We start from the raw sequence: 18,309 nt of genomic DNA, 5'->3' as shown, positions 1-18,309 counted from the left end.
GTGAGCTGATGGTGTCTTGCCTGATAGCAGAGTATGTTCGGTATGAAATGGCCCTTCATGTGGGCACAAATGTGCAAACTGCGAAGTGTCTGAGTCTTCTGGTTTTTGGGAGGTGTCCCTGCACACAGGCACCTGACCACCTCTCTGAAACCCCTGCTTTTTAAGGGAGACACAAGTGGGGTGGTGCTTCTGTTTGCAGACAAGAAGACAAGGACATGGACAAGAACAAGGACTTCTTGCGTGGTCACATGCACCTCTCAGGGTTTCTGTTCCCTGAGATTCTCCTCGGGGTTGCTGTTCCCCGAGGTAATAAGGTTTTCGGGACTCTCTCTCTCTCAGGGTTGCTTTTCCCTGAGACTGTCCTCAGGGTTGTTGTTCCCCGAGGTAATAAGGTTTTCTCTCAGGGTTGCTGTTCTCTGAGACTTTCCTTGGGGTTGCTGTTCCCCGTGGTAATAAGACTTTCAAGTTTCTCTTGCCCAAAAGGTCTCATGCCAGAGCCAGAGAAGACAAGCTGAGTCCGCTAGTGCATGTTTGCAAGGATGTTTATTCTTCATTATCTCTCAGTTCTTTCTCAGCTCTGCAAGGCATCCCCAGCAGAGCAGGACATGCGGCAGACTGGGGCGGATCAGAGGGCGTTAGCGTAGGAAAACATATAACCACACAAAGGTGATCGTATGCGGTTCTTTATTTGAGCGCGCGAGACACGGGCATGGAATGCCCAAATCTTGTGCCCAGGAATACAGAGATGTTTTGGGATTTTATAGCTTCAAGTTATACATATGTTAACTAACCTCCACCCCTAGATACTGGTTCTCCTATTTCTTAGTTACTATCTTAAATCATACTTATGCTTTACCCTGAGTTATACTTGATTTGGTTAAAACAATGCTTCTCAATTATCTCCTGGGCTGGAGTCACACTTGATTCAATTAAAACAATAGTATGAAGCTGGTTGCAGAAAGCTGACGTTTGTTCCAAGGCCAGGCTGCATCAGGTTTTAAGCCGTGCGTCTTCTACCTTCCCCCACCACCCGCAGTTAGCTTACACAGAAAATATTTTTAACTCTCCACTATCATTCCCCCCTTTGAAAGTATTTTCACTCTAATATACGAAGTGTAAATGCTTTCACTTAATACAGTCCATTTGGCTTCAGAGTTTCTACTGGATGTTCAGCTTTAAATCCTCGGTTGTCATGGGTTTTGTCCCAGATGTTGTTGAGGATCGAAGGCGCTGGATATGGATTCCGTGCCAATGTCTTCATTATGGTCCTGTTCCAAGATGCCTTTTTCTGTATCTCTCTCTTCAGGATTCTGTAAACTAACCAAATTGCTAAAAATAAAATTAGTAAAATTATCAGATTTTCAAGGATAGACTTTATCCATGAACTCTCATTCCATCCTAATCCTTTAAAGATTTTACCTAACCAGCTGGTAGCTAAATCCTATTGTTCCTTTTGTGCCTCATGCTCTATTTGTTTTAACTGGCTGATGTCATGTTCTACATCTGCAGTTACATTTGGGATGTGGATGCAGCAATGGTCAATTTGTCTCTTTAAATATCTACACACTCCGTGTTCTTTCAAAAGTAACATATCTAAAGCCAAACGATTTTGCAGTCATTTTGGTGGTGGCCTGTAATTGCATGTTGAGTTCCTTAAATCCCTCTCGTGTGATTCTTGCTAATCTATCTACCTGACCTGTGAGTCTATATAGCATTTCTCTATTTCGATAATTTGCAACGGGACCAAACAAGGATTCTAGGGCCCACCCAATCTTTACTCCACTAGAGGGTTCCTGCCAAGTGTCATCTGGGTTCTTGTCTTCTGAGACATCTCGTTTTGCTTTTATTTGCAAGGGCTCACGGCTCCCATTAAATGGGGATTTCTTCCAAATTGGACATAAAGTGGGAAGGCCCAGGGTGATTTCTCTTACCTCCCCATCCATAGGCAAGTGTGTTGTCCATGTGCCATCACTCATTGCCCATACAAACGGTCCTGGACTTTGAATTGTACTCCTGCTACATCCTACTATAATCTTGGAATCTATTTTGCCTTGTTTGTGTCTAATTTTCCTGCAGGCACAACTGATTCGTAAGGCTACTGCCAGTGGTGACCACTGTTTTATTTCCACGTAATCAGAGGTGCAATCATAAATTTTATTACATACCCACCAACTTACCTTATCTGCCTCTTTCTGACTGCTAGTACCAGTACTTTTCACCGTGGGATCTGTCTCATTTTCGCCTTTCCATTTAATCCACCAGGGTGTGCTTGCCATATATTGGAATCTCTGGAGGATACTCATAGACCATGCACTGTCCCAGGGTTCCAGTCCTTTCCAATCCTTTTCTTCACATTTCCACACCACAATGCTCTCTGTAGCGTTGTCCCTGATCTTTTGATAGTGTAGAAACCAACATTCCTATTTTGCAAGGTCTTGGTCCTTAACCCACCACTCTACGATTTGTCCTAATTTGCCATTACTAAGAGTGCAGTCTGATTTTCTCATAGGTTGCATATAGGATCTCTCTGTTATCTTCCAGTACTCTTTGACCACCACCCTTGACTCTGGTACTTGTTTACATTTGACTGTTTTGTTCCCTCCTATTTCAGGTAATTTTGACGTTAATATTCCCCAGCTTACTGGGTCCCCTGCTGCCTTTGGTATTGGCAGACAGGCCGTTATTCTGCTGGTATTGTGCATTTTGGCAAAGTCTCTGATCAATCCAATCATTACCTTCTCAGCCCGAATTTCATTAGAAATTTCTATTACTTGTGTTTTTGCCTGTACCTCTCTCTTCATTCTAGAATGAAGAGTGGTTAGTTGACCCTTCTGTATTCCATATCCCAAAGTAACAGATATCCCCACTGGTGACATTAGTATCCATGAAATTAACATTACCCACAAGAAGAGCATGAGCACAATTACCGATACCATTTGAGCAGTTACAGACGTTTTAGCCTCAGCTTTGTCGGTCCTATAGTTTCTACAGCCCACGATTGGACTCCACGAGGGACCTCCTTCACGCGTGTGTAGTGTATCCAGGGTTCCACTCCAGCCACTTTGACTGCTGTAAAGGTGGTTAGCAGTACCTGATGAGGACCAGTCCACTTATCTTTTAGTGGTTCTTCGTTCCAGGTTTTGATGTATACTTCATCTCCTGGTTCGATATTGTGGACTGAATTCTCCAGGGCCAGTGGTCTGTTCCACACGAGAACACTTCGAAGGCGAGCTAGAGTTTTCCCGAGGGACAGAACATAATTATACACATCTTGTTTCCCTGTGACATGAACATTTGGATATGGGTTAGGAGATTCATATGGTTTCCCATACAATATTTCATAAGGACTAACTGACATCCCACTCCTAGGCTTTATCCGAATTCTCAGCAATGCTATTGGTAAAGCCTGCGGCCACTGCAGTTTGGCTTCCTAGCATATTTTACTGATCTGCCCCTTCAGTGTCTGGTTCATTCTCTCTACTTGCCCACTTGACTGGGGTCTCCATGGTGTGTGGAGGTCCCAAGATATTCCCAATAACTTGCTTACCTCTTGTACCACGGTGGCTATGAAGTGTGGGCCTCTGTCTGATGATATCCCTAGGGGCACCCCAAACCTGGGAATGATCTGTAATAACCACTTAACTGTTTCCTTTGCTTGGTTTGTGAGACAGGGAAGGGCTTCTGGCCATCCAGAAAATGTGTCAACCCCTACTAACAGGTATTTGTATTCCCGAGTTCTTGGCAATTCTGCAAAATCCACTTGCCAATAGTCTCCTGGTTCTATTCCCATCCGAATTCTGCCTAACTGTGCCTGTCGTCTAGCTGCCGGGTTGTTTTTTAGGCAGATTTCACATTTAGACATTGCTGACTTGGACACTGTTTGCATCCATACTGAGATTAGGTATTGTCTTAACCACTTTACCAACGCCTCTGCACCCCAGTGACACTCATTATGTTTTACCTGTAAAATTTCTCTCATTACCAAAGGAGGTACCACTATTTACCCTTGTGCAGTTACATACCACCCTTCTGCGTTCTTCTGTGCCTTCAGCAGTTGTGCTAGTTTGTCGTCTTCTATTGTATATTTTGGCTTAGGAGGCAAATTAAATTGAGAGATATTAAGTCTTGAAGGTATCAATGCCATTGTTTTCTGCACCTCTCACACTACCTGACGGGCTGCCCAATCTGCTCTTCGATTTCCTTCACAAATTTTGGAGTTGCCTGATTGATGTGCTTTGCAAGCCATGACTGCTACTTGTTCAGGTTTTTGTACTGCATCTATCAGTTGTAGGACCGCATCTTGATGTGTACCTTGTGTACCTTGGGAGGACAGCATTCCTCTTTCTTTCCATAAAGCTCCATGTACATGCACTACTCCGAAGGCATATTTGGAGTCAGCCCATATATTTACTGTATTCCCCTCACTCAGCTCTAGTGCTCTGGTTAATGCAATTAGTTCTGCCCTCTGTGCAGATGTATTAGGTGGTAGTGCTTTTGCCTCTATTACTACATCAATTGTAGTTACTGCATATCCTGCGTATCTGGTTCCATTTTCCATGAAGCTGCTTCCATCTGTAAAGAGTTCCCACTCTGGTTGCTCTAGGGGGACATCCTTCAGGTCTGTTCTTGCTGAATAGGTGTGCTCGATTACTTCTAGACAGTCATGCTCTAATGGACCTTCCTCAGCTGTGGCACCTAGAAATAGAGCTGGATTCAAGAGGTTAGTTGTTTTTAGTGCAACGTCATCCTGCTCAGTCAGGGTTACCTGGAATTTCATCATCCGTCTTGGAGAGAGCCAATGGCCCCCCTTTTGTTCCAGGACTGTAGTTACCATGTGTGGGACATAGACATCTATGTGTCTTCCCATTGTGAGCTTCCTGGCTTCCTGTATCAGCAGCTTGGTAGCTGCCACTGCCCGCAGACATGAAGGCCATCCGGCACTTACGTTGTCGAGTTGTTTGGAAAAGTAACCCACCGGCCTTTTCCAGCTTCCCAGTTGTTGGGTCAGGACTCCCAGTGCCAGTCGCTGCCTTTCATGCACGTACAGCTGAAAGTCTTTAGACAGATCAGGTAACCCCAACGCAGGAGCAGTTGTCAATGCTTCCTTTAACTTATGGAAGGCCTCTTTCTGTGGTTTGCCCCAGGTGAACGGCTGTGTCTTCTGAGCCTCATACAAGGGTTTTGCAATCAGTCCATAGTCCATGATCCACAGGCGACAACACCCAGTCATTCCAAGGAAGATCCGCAGCTCGTGTAGATTCTGGGGCTCTGGAATAACACAGGTAGCTTGAATACAATTAGTACCCAGTTTTCTCTGCCCTTGTGAGATTTCACATCCCAGGTAAATCACAGTCTGTTGAGCAATCTGTGCCTTTTCTCTGGATACCTTATACCCTCCCATTCCTAATGAATTTAAAATCTCAAAGGTTACCTTTATGCAGGTCATTTCTTCCTCTGTTGCAATCAAAATGTCATCTACATACTGGAGTAATAGATATTGGTCTCTCGGTACTTGCCCTTCTCTGGTCCAGATTTCCAGTTCCTTTGCCAGTTGACTCCCAAATAAAGTGGGTGAGTTCTTGTACCCCATCGGGAGTCGCATCCAGGTGAGCTGGGTTTTTCTTCCATTTTCTGGATGTTCCCACTCAAAGGCAAATAGTTTCCTACTTTCCTGGTCAAGGGGTATGCAGAAGAAGGCATCTTTTAAGTCAATTACAGTAAACCATTTATATATCTCTTTTATGGATGCTAACAATGTATAGGGATTGGCAACCACTGGATGAATGTCTTTGGTTATTTCATTTATGCCTCTTAAATCCTGTACAAGTCTATACTCACCATTGGGTTTCTTTACTGGGAATATTGGGGTGTTGTATTCTGATTCACATTCCTCTAGAATTCGATATTTTAAGAATTTATCAATGGTCTTTGCTATTCCCTGTCGTGCTTCTGGTTTTATAGGGTACTGTTTGATTCGTACAGCCTTTGCTCCTTCTTTTAACTCTACATGTACCGTTTGTGCTAACTTAGATTTTCCAGGTACATCTGTTTCCCAGAGGGAATTACTGCATCCTCTACTTCCTTAGGAATATTAGAAATTGGTTTTTCTTTTATCATCAAAATCCTTTCTGTCTTAGACTCAGGTATTCTCATTACAAGTTCACCATTCTCAAAAGTAATTACTGCCTCCAGTGCTGCCGGCAGATTGTGCCCTAAGAGCGGAGTTGGGCAATCTGGCATGTATAAGAATTCATGGGTCAAGATCTTATCTTCAAAGCTCATATCTAGGGGTTGCAGGAATGGTCGTATCTCCTCCTTCCCTGTGGCTCCGATGACTGCTGCTGACTTGTTCCCGACTTGCCCCTCAAGATAATTTAATACAGAATGTGTTGCCCCTGTGTCAATGAGAAAATCTACGTCTTTCCCTTCTAAATGCAAAGTCACCATGGGCTCTCTTGATCCTGACTCTCTCTCATGTAAAACCATGACTCTGGCTACACCATCCAACTGAGGCTCACCACTCTGATTAAACATGCTGTCTAAATGAGGCTGACCATTCTGGCTAAACTGACTCAGATACTCCCTTTTCCAGTGTCCCTCCATTCGACAATACGCACACTGGTTCAGACCTAGCCTTCCATGACCAGAACCTCTGTCAAAGCCACCTCTATTACCGTCACGACCTCCTCTACCACGTCCTCGCCCCTGTCTCTGTAAAACTGCCAAAAGGCTTTGTCCCTGTTTCTTGGCAACTTCTCTGTCCCTGTTATTGTAAACTTTCCAGGCAACCTCTAGGAGTTTATCCAAGTTTCTTAACTCTTCACCTTCCAGTTTCTGTAGCTTTTTCCTAATATCTTCCTGTGCCTGACCCAGAAAAATAAAGGCAAGCTGAGTTCTCCCTTGCTCACTGTCTACCTGAAGATCAGTATATCTTCTAGCTGCTTCCTTGAGTCTTTCTAGAAAGGCAGTGGGAGATTCTTTCTTTTCCTGTCGAATTTCATACAACTTAGACCAGTTCATACTCTTAGGTATTGCCTGTTGAACACCGATTGAAATCCACTCCTGATATCTCTTTAGCCTTAACATATCTACTCCAGATGGGTCATTAGCGTCCCACTCTGGGTCTGCAGTGGGAAAATTGTAATCCAGTGTCCCTGTCACCAAACCATTTCGTATGTCTTCTCTAGCTCTTTCTCTTGCTGCCCGAAGTACCATGTCCCTTTCTGTCTCATCCATCAGAGTGTCTAATATCACATGAATATCTTCCCAATCAGGGTTCTGAGTTTTCATTATCATCTTAACCACGCAAGCTACCTTATCTGGGTTTTCTCTATATGTTCCAGCTGATTGTTTCCATATAACTAAATCAGCAGGTGAAAAGGGTACCTTTACAAAGACAGGTCCATTAGTTCTCACCCCTTGCCTTAGTGGTGCAATAATTGTTCTCTTTTGTTTGCCTGATTTCAATATACTCTTTCCTGCCTTAGGCCACTCTGGGGCCAGTTTTCCTCGTGTTCGGTGAGCTACTGGGGCATCTAGCTCATCCTCTTCACTGTCACTACTTTCCATTCTATCTGTCTTCTCTGCATCCCCCCTTTGCTTCAGCCTCACAATCACATCCTGGACAGGCGAGTCTGGCAGGGGAGGGTACAGGGGGGCAGAGGGGATAGGAGCTGGTAAAGGAGGTGTAGGTGGGAGTGGAGGGTACCCTTGAACTGGTGTTGGAGGAGGAATAAATCTTTCAGCAGGCATCGGCGGGGGGGCAGGACAGCTTTGAGCAGGTATATGTGGAGAAGGGGGGGTTCTCTGAGCAGGCAGAGGAGGGGCAGGCACCTGAGCAGACAGAGGAGGATAATTACCTTCAGCAGACAAAGGTGGGGGGGAAACATATTGTGCTGGCGTGAGTGAGGGAGGTGTAAGGGAATCAAGTGGGGTCAGGGTGAGTGGGGTAGAACTCGGTGTCGAGGGGGCTGTGGTGGATCCAGGAGCTACAGGGGCTACTAATAAATCCGGTTCCAGTTCATCTCTTCCTCTCCCCAAAGCTTCACTTAAAATCGCATGCTGCATACAACATTTATTTTGGACATAAGCCAGACATTTTTTATTTTCAAGCCTTACTGCTTCCATGTTGCTGCTACCCCACAAAACTGGTTTTTCGAGCAAGCATAGAAATAAATCCAGGTATGGGATTTGTTCCACCATTCCATCTTGTGTACAAAGCGATCTAAGTTGCATAATAACCTTTACGTCTAAAGACCCGTTCTGTGGCCACCTCTGGTTTTCAGGCAAAGCATATTTTGGCCAGCTCACATTACAATACTCAGTCAATTTATCTTTTCGTAATTCCTGACCAAAATTCCCCTCTTTCCAGTGTGCCAACAAACAACCCAGAGGAGAAGAACTTGGTATAGAGGCATTATTGCTGCCCAAAACCTCTTTTAACCCTTTTAGTTTTTCCATATTACAGATACATAAAAACCATAGATGCTGAACCTGCAACGCTTTTGTGATGTCTGACAGACGACTGCCTAGGCAATACCACCAGGAATTCCTTTTGCCCAACCAAGCGTAGCTTTCGCTGCGTCTTAATGGCAGGCCCCCAGACCAGAAAATAAAGAACCTTACCTCTCACCAGGGGTCATTGTGAGCGGCGAGGGTCACGGCGCCAATGGGCTCCCCGAGAAATCACCCGGTGCCGGCTGGAGCGTGATCGGGTCGCGGGGTCCTGGCTGTGCCCACAAGGTCCCATCTGCGTCGCCAAAATGTTAGCGTAGGAAAACATATAACCACACAAAGGCAATCATATGCGGTTCTTTGAGTGTGCGGGACACAGGGGCATGAAATGCCCAAATCTTGTGCCCAAGAATACAGAGTTGATTTGTGATTTTTATAGTTTCAAATTATGCATATGTTAACTAACCTCCACCCCTAGATACTGGTTCTCCTATTTCTTAGTTACTATCTTAAATCATACCTATGCTTTACCCTGAGTTATACTTGATTTGGTTAAAACAATGCTTCTCAATTATCTCCTGGGCTGGAGTCACACTTGATTCAATTAAAACAATAGTATGAGGCTGGTTGTAGAAAGCTGACGTTTGTTCCAAGGCCAGACTGCGCCAAGTTCAGATTGTGCGTCTTCTACCTTCCCCCCCTCAACTACCCGCGGTTAACTTATACAGAAATTATTTTTTTAACCCTCCACTATCACTTGCACTTGGAAATCTGGTGACTTATCTGAAGCAGTGGGCCATGTCCCCAGAAAACCTCATGTCCCTGCCAGTGGCACTTATGATTGCCAGCTGCCATCTCCCAGGACTGCTCTCTGTCTTTTCCAACATACCCACCCACTGCTCAGCCCCTGGCTCCCAACTAACCTCAATATTAAGCATAAAACTTCCAGCAGTGTTAAAATTCTCCAGTCGTTGTACTAACCTGAACCCCAATCCCCAACCAACACTGGCCTGGAGAAACAGAAGCCCTCTCAACAGCTGCAACTCACAGAAACTGTCTCACCACCTGCATCACCAGCCTCCTACTATCCATCTGAGGCAGACTCTCCTTCCCATTACTCTCCCTCCTCCTCCAAGGTTAGATTTAATTAATGGGTTATTTAACTCTGAAAAGCATCTGGAAATGTAATTTGGTGGGAACCACAACTACTATGCTGCTCTCAGTGCTGTACAGAATCAGTAAATCTTCAAAACAGAATTAGATGCTGAAAGCCAATTGCTCTGAATGTAAATGTAGCTGGTGACATCCAGCCAAGAGCATTCCCCCAGGAGCAGTGCTGACAGGACATGCCCTAGAGAATGTGCTGGGGATCTTTGCTGCACATCATGTTAAACTTAGGGAAGTCCACCGATGTTGCCATGAGATTTTCCTAGTTTGCTGAGCAAGGCTCACAGTGACACACCACTATCATAAGACAACAGAACATACTAGGATTTGGTAAAATAGCCTGAACTGCTTTCAAATGGAAACCAAGACTGTTTTCTTGTGTCTGCTGTTGTCAGAGAACTTTAAAAAAAAAAATTAATAAAAAGTCTAATACTAGCTTGGACTCAATGATCTTAGAGGTCTTTTCAACATTAATGATACTACAGTTTGAGGAAGCCTCTCATATGCACCAGTTCTCTCTTTTGCATCATTGAAGCTGGTCATTTGCTCAAATGTTTCCTTGTTCCTGCCAGTTATAGTGGAATTGGCCAAGGAAACATTAGCCTCTCCCTAGGCTCATTCAGTCACACAATTATCTCATCCCATCCAGCCAAGGGGCAGATCCTTGCAAGTAATCCCAGCCATGCTGCTTCAGATTTATCTCAGTGCTGCTTTGCAAATCAGATACCAGGGCCTTCTTTCCCACACCACCTATGGCTTAGCTGTAGTAGAGACATAGCAGTCTCTTCCTTTGCATTTGTGCTGCAAGTTTTTAAGGTGTTTGACTTAGCTGGGTGTAAATGGTTGAGTCCAAATGGATTCTGATTTTAAACAGTGGCTTTGCTCCATCCACCCACTTTGGCTCCATACTGGGCTGCTGTGAACAGACAACACTCAAATACTTGGTTTCAGACTGTGGTGAAAAGGTGGCTCTGTGCAGACACCTGGTCAGAAGGTACAGGCTGGGGTGGAAGAAGGGGTTCACCCCCAGTATAAACACCACCTTCCCCATGAAAACATGCACACAGAGAACAGGCTCACTCTCCTGCTCTGCCATCTGCAGCAGCCCAGTCCACCACAGAAATACCCTCTGCAACTTGCATAAGCAGAGAAAGTGGAATTAAAGGTGTCCTGACTCCCATCCCTAAGAACTTTAAGCTTTGGAGGTGCCCTGCAGTAGAGATCTTTTCAGCTGAGCAAAGCACCAGCAGAAACTGGGAATTTAGTGGTAACAAACGCTCAACTTTTCCTCTTCCTTTTCCATTCAAGCCCATTCTAAATGGAAGGCCTTCCTACCTTCCGTGAGTCCATGTCTCCAAGCCCCAGGTACCCAGGGAAGAGGTTTGATGACACCGGCAGGTGCCGCTCCAGGGTGACAATCCGCCTGTCCTTCAGCAACGGCACCCAGGCGAACCCCACTGCGGAGGCAACCATGGCAGCAGAGTCAGCAGACACACAGTGCTACGTGTTCAGCTCAAAAAGAGCTCTGTCTCACCCTGGGAAGTCCAAACCTGTAGTTGTGCAAGTGGCTTCAGCAAGGGATCAACCACGCCAGTGTCATTAAAGCACCTTTTACATAGTGAACAAAATTCAGACACAGCACAGACCAGGAGTGGGTGTGAGGGGCAGGAATAGTGGGTGAGCAATGGCTGTGCATCATGAGGGTCCTGTGAGTACTGCATGAAGGGAGAGGCTTCCTAACCTGTGGGACCCAGGTGTGCACATGCCTCGTGTTGGTAGGATCAACCCCTGAGACCCTGATCTCGCAGCAAGTTTTTATTGGTGACTTGCCTGACAACAGCACATTTGTGCAAGTCAAGTCAGGAACACACAGAAAGAGTTGTCAGACTGCAGCAAAAATTTGACCTTTAATATAAACTAAAGACATTGAGTTTATTCCATTTTAGACCTACAATTTTGTATTAGGTTGCTTTTAGAAAAGAAAATTCAGATAGGCTGGTATGTTAATCACTTTTTTCATGTTTCTACATTTGTTTTATCTTGGCCTTTTACACTCCAACAGAAGTAATTTAAGCATTGAACATACCTTGAGTTTCAACAGTGTCTTGATTTTTCGATGTTGCCTTTGTATTAATTTCACAGCTGACATGATAGAAGATGAAAAGCAAATGATGCTTTTGATGGAGGTGAATTGGAAGCTCAATTGTAATCTAAAATGATATCACGATAGATCAGACTGTATTTTTAGTTGTGGAGTAATATTTTAGTTCTATTTCATTTCACAAATGTTATATTGTATGGAGTTACACAAGACACATTCTTACCCATCTTAAATGGCTCCTAACATTTTCATCACATTTGCAACATTACTTATTAATGGGGGTGTGTGAATGGAGTACACAAAGCGTGACAGTAGACAGCAGAAAACAAACTGACATGAAAAATTTACAAAGGCTCTGGCTTTGCTGAGCCCTTCTGCTGAGGCAAAGGGCTGGTGATTACCTTTATTTGTATTTCACCCAGCCCTGGAAAAAGAGGTACCCTGAAAAGCCCCTTGGCATTGTAGCATCCAGGAAGATCTGCTGTTTGCCACACTTTGCTTTTACCTCATCATAGAACTCTGGGCTCTGGTTGTGATGCAGCAGGGCAGCATACACATTTGTGGTCAGCAGACGGCCCCCAGGTTTGCCATATATGCACTGGAAACACAAATGAAGAGCTAAATTTGGGGTCCTGCCACCCTAAATCAGCTGGCCAAATTAAACCAGTGATCATGGAAACTCAGTGCTTTTCTCCTGCCCTGCTCAGCCTGGCTGGTACAGAACATCCAGCAGTGGCCAAATGGCAGCCCCGTTAACAGGTAACATTAACCCACCTTTAATGGCCTGGCATCAGCTTCATCTGAATCCCTGAACTCAACACAGACAGCAATATTCCTGGCTTGAAATGGGGGAGAACAGGAGGATGAGCAGCAGCATCACCCTGGCCCACACCAAGCCTGGCTGCAGGTCACTGCCCAGCTCACTGCCCAGGTCACTCACCTTTGCAAACACCTTCAGGTTCTCATACTTCAAGTGTAAGGGGTAGACATAGAGGTGGTTTTTGTAGACCATGAAGGGGTAACAGTATTTTGCAACTTCTGGGAGAAGCTCCTCCACTTCAACTGCAATGTCCTCACTGCCCTTCTCAAAAGGTTTTATAGGAATATAAGAAGCTGTGAAACTGTTATGAACAAATTCTCAGTGGGTGTGAGTGCTGGGCAGATATCTTGCCAGTCCTGCATTTCTGAATTAGCATGTTAAAAGCTAGTTGATTGTCCTGATTGTATCTACTGTAGTTGGAGCTCACCCAGCCCCCCCCCCACACTGCCTATTCGAGGAAGGCATATGCAAATAAGATGAACACACAGTACGCTGGAACAGTTCTTTGGAGATGAACGGCACCCCAAGATGGAAGACTGTACATGGTGGAAGAGCCAGGCGATGTTCTTGCCGAGGAGGAGGTGGACGCACCCCCTGACCCAGTTTGAGAACTCACCACGGTCTGTAAAGAGCCAGACTGACATGGGGCTGGGCCAGCTCGAGTGGCAGACAAAGAAAAAAAGCCTCGGGTTTATCCCATGAGGGTAAAAAGCTGATATCTGCTGCTGTGCATATCAGCGACAGACCTGCACCACTCTGCCTCCTCAAGGTGACCAGAGAGAGCTTCTAGGTGTTGGAGTCCATGTTTCCATGGATCCCCCGTAGAGAGTGAGAAGAGCAGGGACTGAAATAAAACCTTTAGAAAAATTAGAATATATAAAGCCACACACACATAAAGTAGAAATGTAAGCCTCAGTTTTAAGCTTCACATGCCCTAAGTGCCTAATTGTTAGTGTAGAAGTACAGAGCTTCAGGCCTAGTGATAGTTTAGACACAACAAAAATAGAGTACTGTTTATAATTTTTGGTATGAATTTTGCGCAAATAAGATAAAGTTTTTTACGTATTCTAAGATAGAGTTTTTCACATAACATGATAGAATTTTTAAGCACAATAAGATAGAACTTTTACACTAGCAAGATAGAGTTTTTGCACTGATAGATATGCTATATGTGTAGGTTTTGTGATACTGCTTTTCATAGTTTTTTGTAGTTTTACGAACTTTAAAAATTGCACCTAGATTGGCCAGTGTGTAGATAAAGATATGAATATGCATTTGTAACTTATAGATAAAAAGGTTGGAAGTGAAGGTATCGATTGATCAATCTGATCTATCAATCCAACCTCCACCTTCTGCAGCCTGAAGAACGAGCCCTGCCAAGGAGCTGAATGGGATTCTAAAGGTACCATCTATTGTAGTCTTTGTCACTTGGGAGCAGGGCCCCGGGGTCCTGTCCCTTCCCTTTCCCCTTTGCGGCGCTTGCCACGGAACTCTGTTCGGGGCTGCCGGGGACTCTGCAGGGGTTCGGGACCCCGGGATCCCTTTCTGCCATTGTGGCCCTGCAGCTGGGAACTCTGTGTGGGTTTGGGACCTCGGGACCCCCTTCCTGTCACTGCAATCCCTGCGGCCAGGAACTCTGTTTGGGATTCGGGACCCCTTTTCTGTCAGTGAGATCCTCGCGGCCAGGAACCCTGTTTGGGGTCAGGAGTTGAAGGTTGTTTTATTCTAAGGCTGGAATGTTATGTTTAATTCCATGTTAAGACTACTGTTTATTCTGGTATTTTATTTCTAAGACTTTATACTCATAACCGATTGTGAGACTGTAAGACCGCTCATTTAGGACTCTCACACCTTCAGATACATGCTTTCATGTAATAAACAACTTCGTATAAGACCTTAAAATGTTCTTGGACCTTTAAGACCTATTAACCTGTAGAAACGGCCTCGGCATCTAGGAGTTCCCATGGGAACAAAGACTTGGCACTTGCTGTCTGCAGCTGAATGGTGAACTGGAACACTTCCTGCTCCTCTGGATTGCTACAGCAGCGTGGGAAAACTCCGTCGGGCTCTACCACCCAGCTGATCACTTTAATAAAGAGCTGAATATTAATAAAGGCATTAGCCCTGTTCATTTCAAAACAATCTGGAAGAGAATAAGAACAGAAAAAATTAGGTCCACTAGAAAAGCCTTTTGGACAGATTACCATACACAACCTGTGACAGGAGTTGCCAAAAGCCCATGGAACGACACTCAACACATCACAAGTCCTTTCTTTGCTTCAGTTTCTTTAAATGCAAAGTAAAGAATCAGAAACACTGACTATGTTTGTAAAGCCCTACAATGTTATGGATCAAAAGTGTCATATGAGATTGATGCAAAAGCAGGCAGCTGGCTTCCTTTGGATTTAGGATGTGATGGCTAAACTGTAAAGCAGATCAATCCCTCAGGTAAATCTCTGCACTTGGACCACATCTCCACAATATGCATCAGAAAGACTTACAAGCCAGTGGTTGCACTGAATTACTCATTTCTTATTGCAACCTTGAGATACTCTTGTTAATGAAACAGCAAAATCCCCCCTTGAAGCATTATCTCCTGAGGCTCAGGCCATCAGCACTTATGTTAAGATCCAAGATCCTTACTTGTGAAGTCTAGCGGGATGTCTTTGATGATGATATTTAACTGGGCTGGAATGACCGGCAGTTTTGTCTTCTCTGGCCTGTGTTAGGGAGAAAGGAACAAGAGTGTGAACCTTGAAAGCTCAGGTGCTGAGCACATCATCAGCATTTTTTGCTACCCTCCAAGTATTTTAGAAATTGTCATCACATGCTTACACTTAACTGTTTAAAAATGTATGTCAAAATGCCTGCCCAGCCCCTGCACCAGTCTCTCACACTTACTTATACTCAGCTAAAAGCTTCAGCATATCTTCATTTGAGAGTTTGCCACTGTCTTGCTTATACAGGGGTGAGAATTTTCCATCAGCATCAAGAGTGCCCTGAGAGTCTGAAAACTGGTCTGCAGAAAAGGTGTATTTTCTAAATGTTGGTAAATATACAGACACTGAGGTCTTTGACACATTTGAAAGGGAGTTCATCAGGCAAGAGGTTTACTGGCCTGTGACTGCTCCCAGTACCCCAGACCTGACTGCTCTCCCACTCTGACTGGTGTTTAGACCCCACCCAGGCTGCAATTGTCTCATGAAATCACATGGGACATCATTACCCATTCCCCTCTCTCCAGCCAAGTCAGAAGGACACATTCAGCCCATTTCCAAGCCTGGTGCACAATCACAAACACCCTTCCACCCCCTCCCACTAACACCAAGTGGTAAAGCATCTTCTCACTTGCATATGGGGTCAGAGCACAGAAATCCTCCTAGGAAAGGAGTGCACGATAAAAACCAGTTTGGGGACATGCATCAGCTTCCTCCTGAAGCCAGAGCAGGAGACTGGATTCTACCCTGGATAAATACCAGCATCTCTGCCCTTGAAAATAATGTGTGTGTGTATAATAGGAACATTAAAGCATCTGCAGTCCCCTTCTGTGCAAGCACTTTCCTTTGAGACCCACAGGGGAAATGTTCCAGGGATGCAGAGCAAGACAGCTCCCCGCACCAGTCCACTCAGTTCCTTGGTGTCTAAAGGCAGCTCTTTACCCAGCAGGAACAAACCTGAAGCCAGTCAAAGTCAATGCCTGCCCAGAGCACACCATTAGGGTGAGGATCCACTTGGAAGAGGGCTGAGTGCTGGCTCCCAGGATCCAGCTGCATCCCAAAACCACCATCTCAAAGATGAGCAGCCAGCATCACAGCAACATCCAGTTCAAGAATACATATGGCAAGCAGTATATCCCCAGACTCCAGCCCACTGTGACAGCTTTCTGTGTTCCCATGTCATTCTCACCCTTTTTGTCAGCACCAAAATGCAATTTAGCACTAAGAGGCAGTAGATGATACTGCCTTCCTCTGACTGAGATTTAAGAGTTAGCACTGACATACTTACCAGTCTCAGTAAAAGAACAGCAAGGGAATGGGATCACTACCTCCAGCCATTCCCAAGAACATTAATTAAAGCAGAGTTTAAGATAGAAAACAAATCCTGTCTGATTGCCACTGCCAGGCTGGGAAGTCCTCTGCTCTCATCCTGTCCCTGGCAATGGCTGGTGCCAGGAGGGAATTTCTGCAGTGATTCCCTTGGTATCATGGGATGGTGTATTTTGTCCCCAGGAATGTTCTGCCCTGATAGCAGTAGCTACAGGTCAGTAGGAAGGTTACTGCCTTCCCAGCCCTATCACTGTTTACTTTTCAATATTTTGTTTCTAATTCTAGATAGAGCATTTCAGGCCAATCCCAATTCTTTCTTGGGAGTCAGAGCCAAACTCTGCCCTCAGCTGCAACCTCACTGACTTCAGTCACTTGGCCCTTTCCCAATCGTGTCCCAGGTCACTCTCAGCAGCAGCAGCAGCTCCCACTGTAGGCAGAGCCCAGCCTGAGGTTACAGCCCAGCCCGAGCACTGACCTGGCAGCCCAGCCAAACGGCATCCAGTATTGCCCTAGACGGCTGCACACCTGCTTGGCCACCTTATGGACCTTCTGGGCAGTCTGCAAAACATGAGAGAGGCAGGTCAGTGTGTGCCAGCACCTTGAGGCTGCCCCCAAGCAGCAGTGAAGGGTGCTGCAGTCTCCAGGGAGGAGCATTTTTTCGTCTGCTCCCCAGGCACCAGCACAGCTGACAGACATCCCTGTCTGTCACTTCCTGCCACCTACAGCTGTTACTTTGCAAAGCAATAGCTAACGTTGTGGGCAGTCATGTTAAACCTCCTCGGGATTGAACTGTCAGGGTATTAGTGCTCTATTTGCCAAAGGGTATTATTTTATTTTCCAAAACTGACTGCAATTGGCTCATCCTATACTGACTTACAAAGTGTGCCAAGGGAATGCCATCATTACCACATATTCTATAATTGACTTTTCAGGAACTACTCTTGACTGGCTGCAACAAGGCAGCATCAGCTCCACCTGGATGCAGAGACTGATGCTGGTGGCAGCAGCAGGGCCTCTCCCTTGGATGGCAGGAAAAAATTCTTCACTCAGAGGATTGTCAAGCACTAGAACAGGCTGCCCAGAGAAGTGGTAGAGGTATTTAAAACACATGTAGATGTGGTGTTTAGGGACGTGGTTGAGTGGTGGGGTTGACAGTGCTGGATTAATGGTTGGACTCAGTGATTTTATAGGGTTTTTCCAAGACAAAGGATTCCATGATTCTATGCAGACACTTCATTCTGGGGATGAAGTGTCCCACTTTTTCCTGCCAGCCCAGGCTTTGGCTTGCTGAAGTGTAATGGGAAAAGGTCTGGCCCCAAATGCTTGCCTCTTTCTAAAAATCCTCTAGCTCTTTCCAGGGGAAGGAATCAAGTCTCCCAGGACAGCCCAACAGAAGCCAGCCTGGGAACAATGCAAACAGAATGGACAAAGACTGCATTTACCAGAAAGAAACTGAAGAGCCGCAGAAGAACCCATGTTTCAGCCTGCTCTACTCCCTGCAGCAGCAGACAGCATCACTCAGTTGATACTCCCATGGCCCCAGCCAGTACCTTCCCGGGGTCTGAGTTTTTCATGTAGGGCTCTACACAGTGGGCGATGCTGCCCTGCAGCACCTTCTCCACATGGGCCACCAGGAAGATCTCTGTGTGTGGGTTGGTCACGGAGAACACCCCCTGCAACAGAGAAGCAGCGGCTGTCACACAGCAGGATCCCAATGTGCA

General features: G+C 45.4%; 1 protein-coding gene across 4 annotated transcripts in view; it reads right to left on the bottom strand.

Annotated features, from left to right (window-relative positions):
- Nucleotides 1–681: 681 nt before the first annotated feature.
- Nucleotides 682–18,309, bottom strand: part of LOC134565100 (uncharacterized) — a 36,006-nt gene continuing 18,378 nt past the window's right edge. For 2 of the 4 annotated variants that reach the window (XM_063424485.1, XM_063424482.1), the window contains 7 exons: nt 18,031–18,261; nt 17,064–17,146; nt 15,186–15,262; nt 11,708–14,685; nt 10,957–11,078; nt 8,626–8,749; nt 682–5,671 (listed from right to left, as the gene is read on the bottom strand). The gene's annotated coding sequence lies outside the window, so the exon portion shown is untranslated. The remainder of the gene's footprint in view (nt 5,672–8,625; nt 8,750–10,956; nt 11,079–11,707; nt 14,686–15,185; nt 15,263–17,063; nt 17,147–18,030; nt 18,262–18,309) is intronic. The other 2 variants (XM_063424484.1, XM_063424483.1) reach the window with 2 other exon arrangements.

The sequence above is a fragment of the Prinia subflava genome, assembly GCF_021018805.1.
Source record: "Prinia subflava isolate CZ2003 ecotype Zambia chromosome W unlocalized genomic scaffold, Cam_Psub_1.2 scaffold_33_NEW, whole genome shotgun sequence".
NCBI lineage: Eukaryota > Metazoa > Chordata > Aves > Passeriformes > Cisticolidae > Prinia > Prinia subflava.
This window is presented reverse-complemented; position numbering and strand designations above follow the sequence as displayed.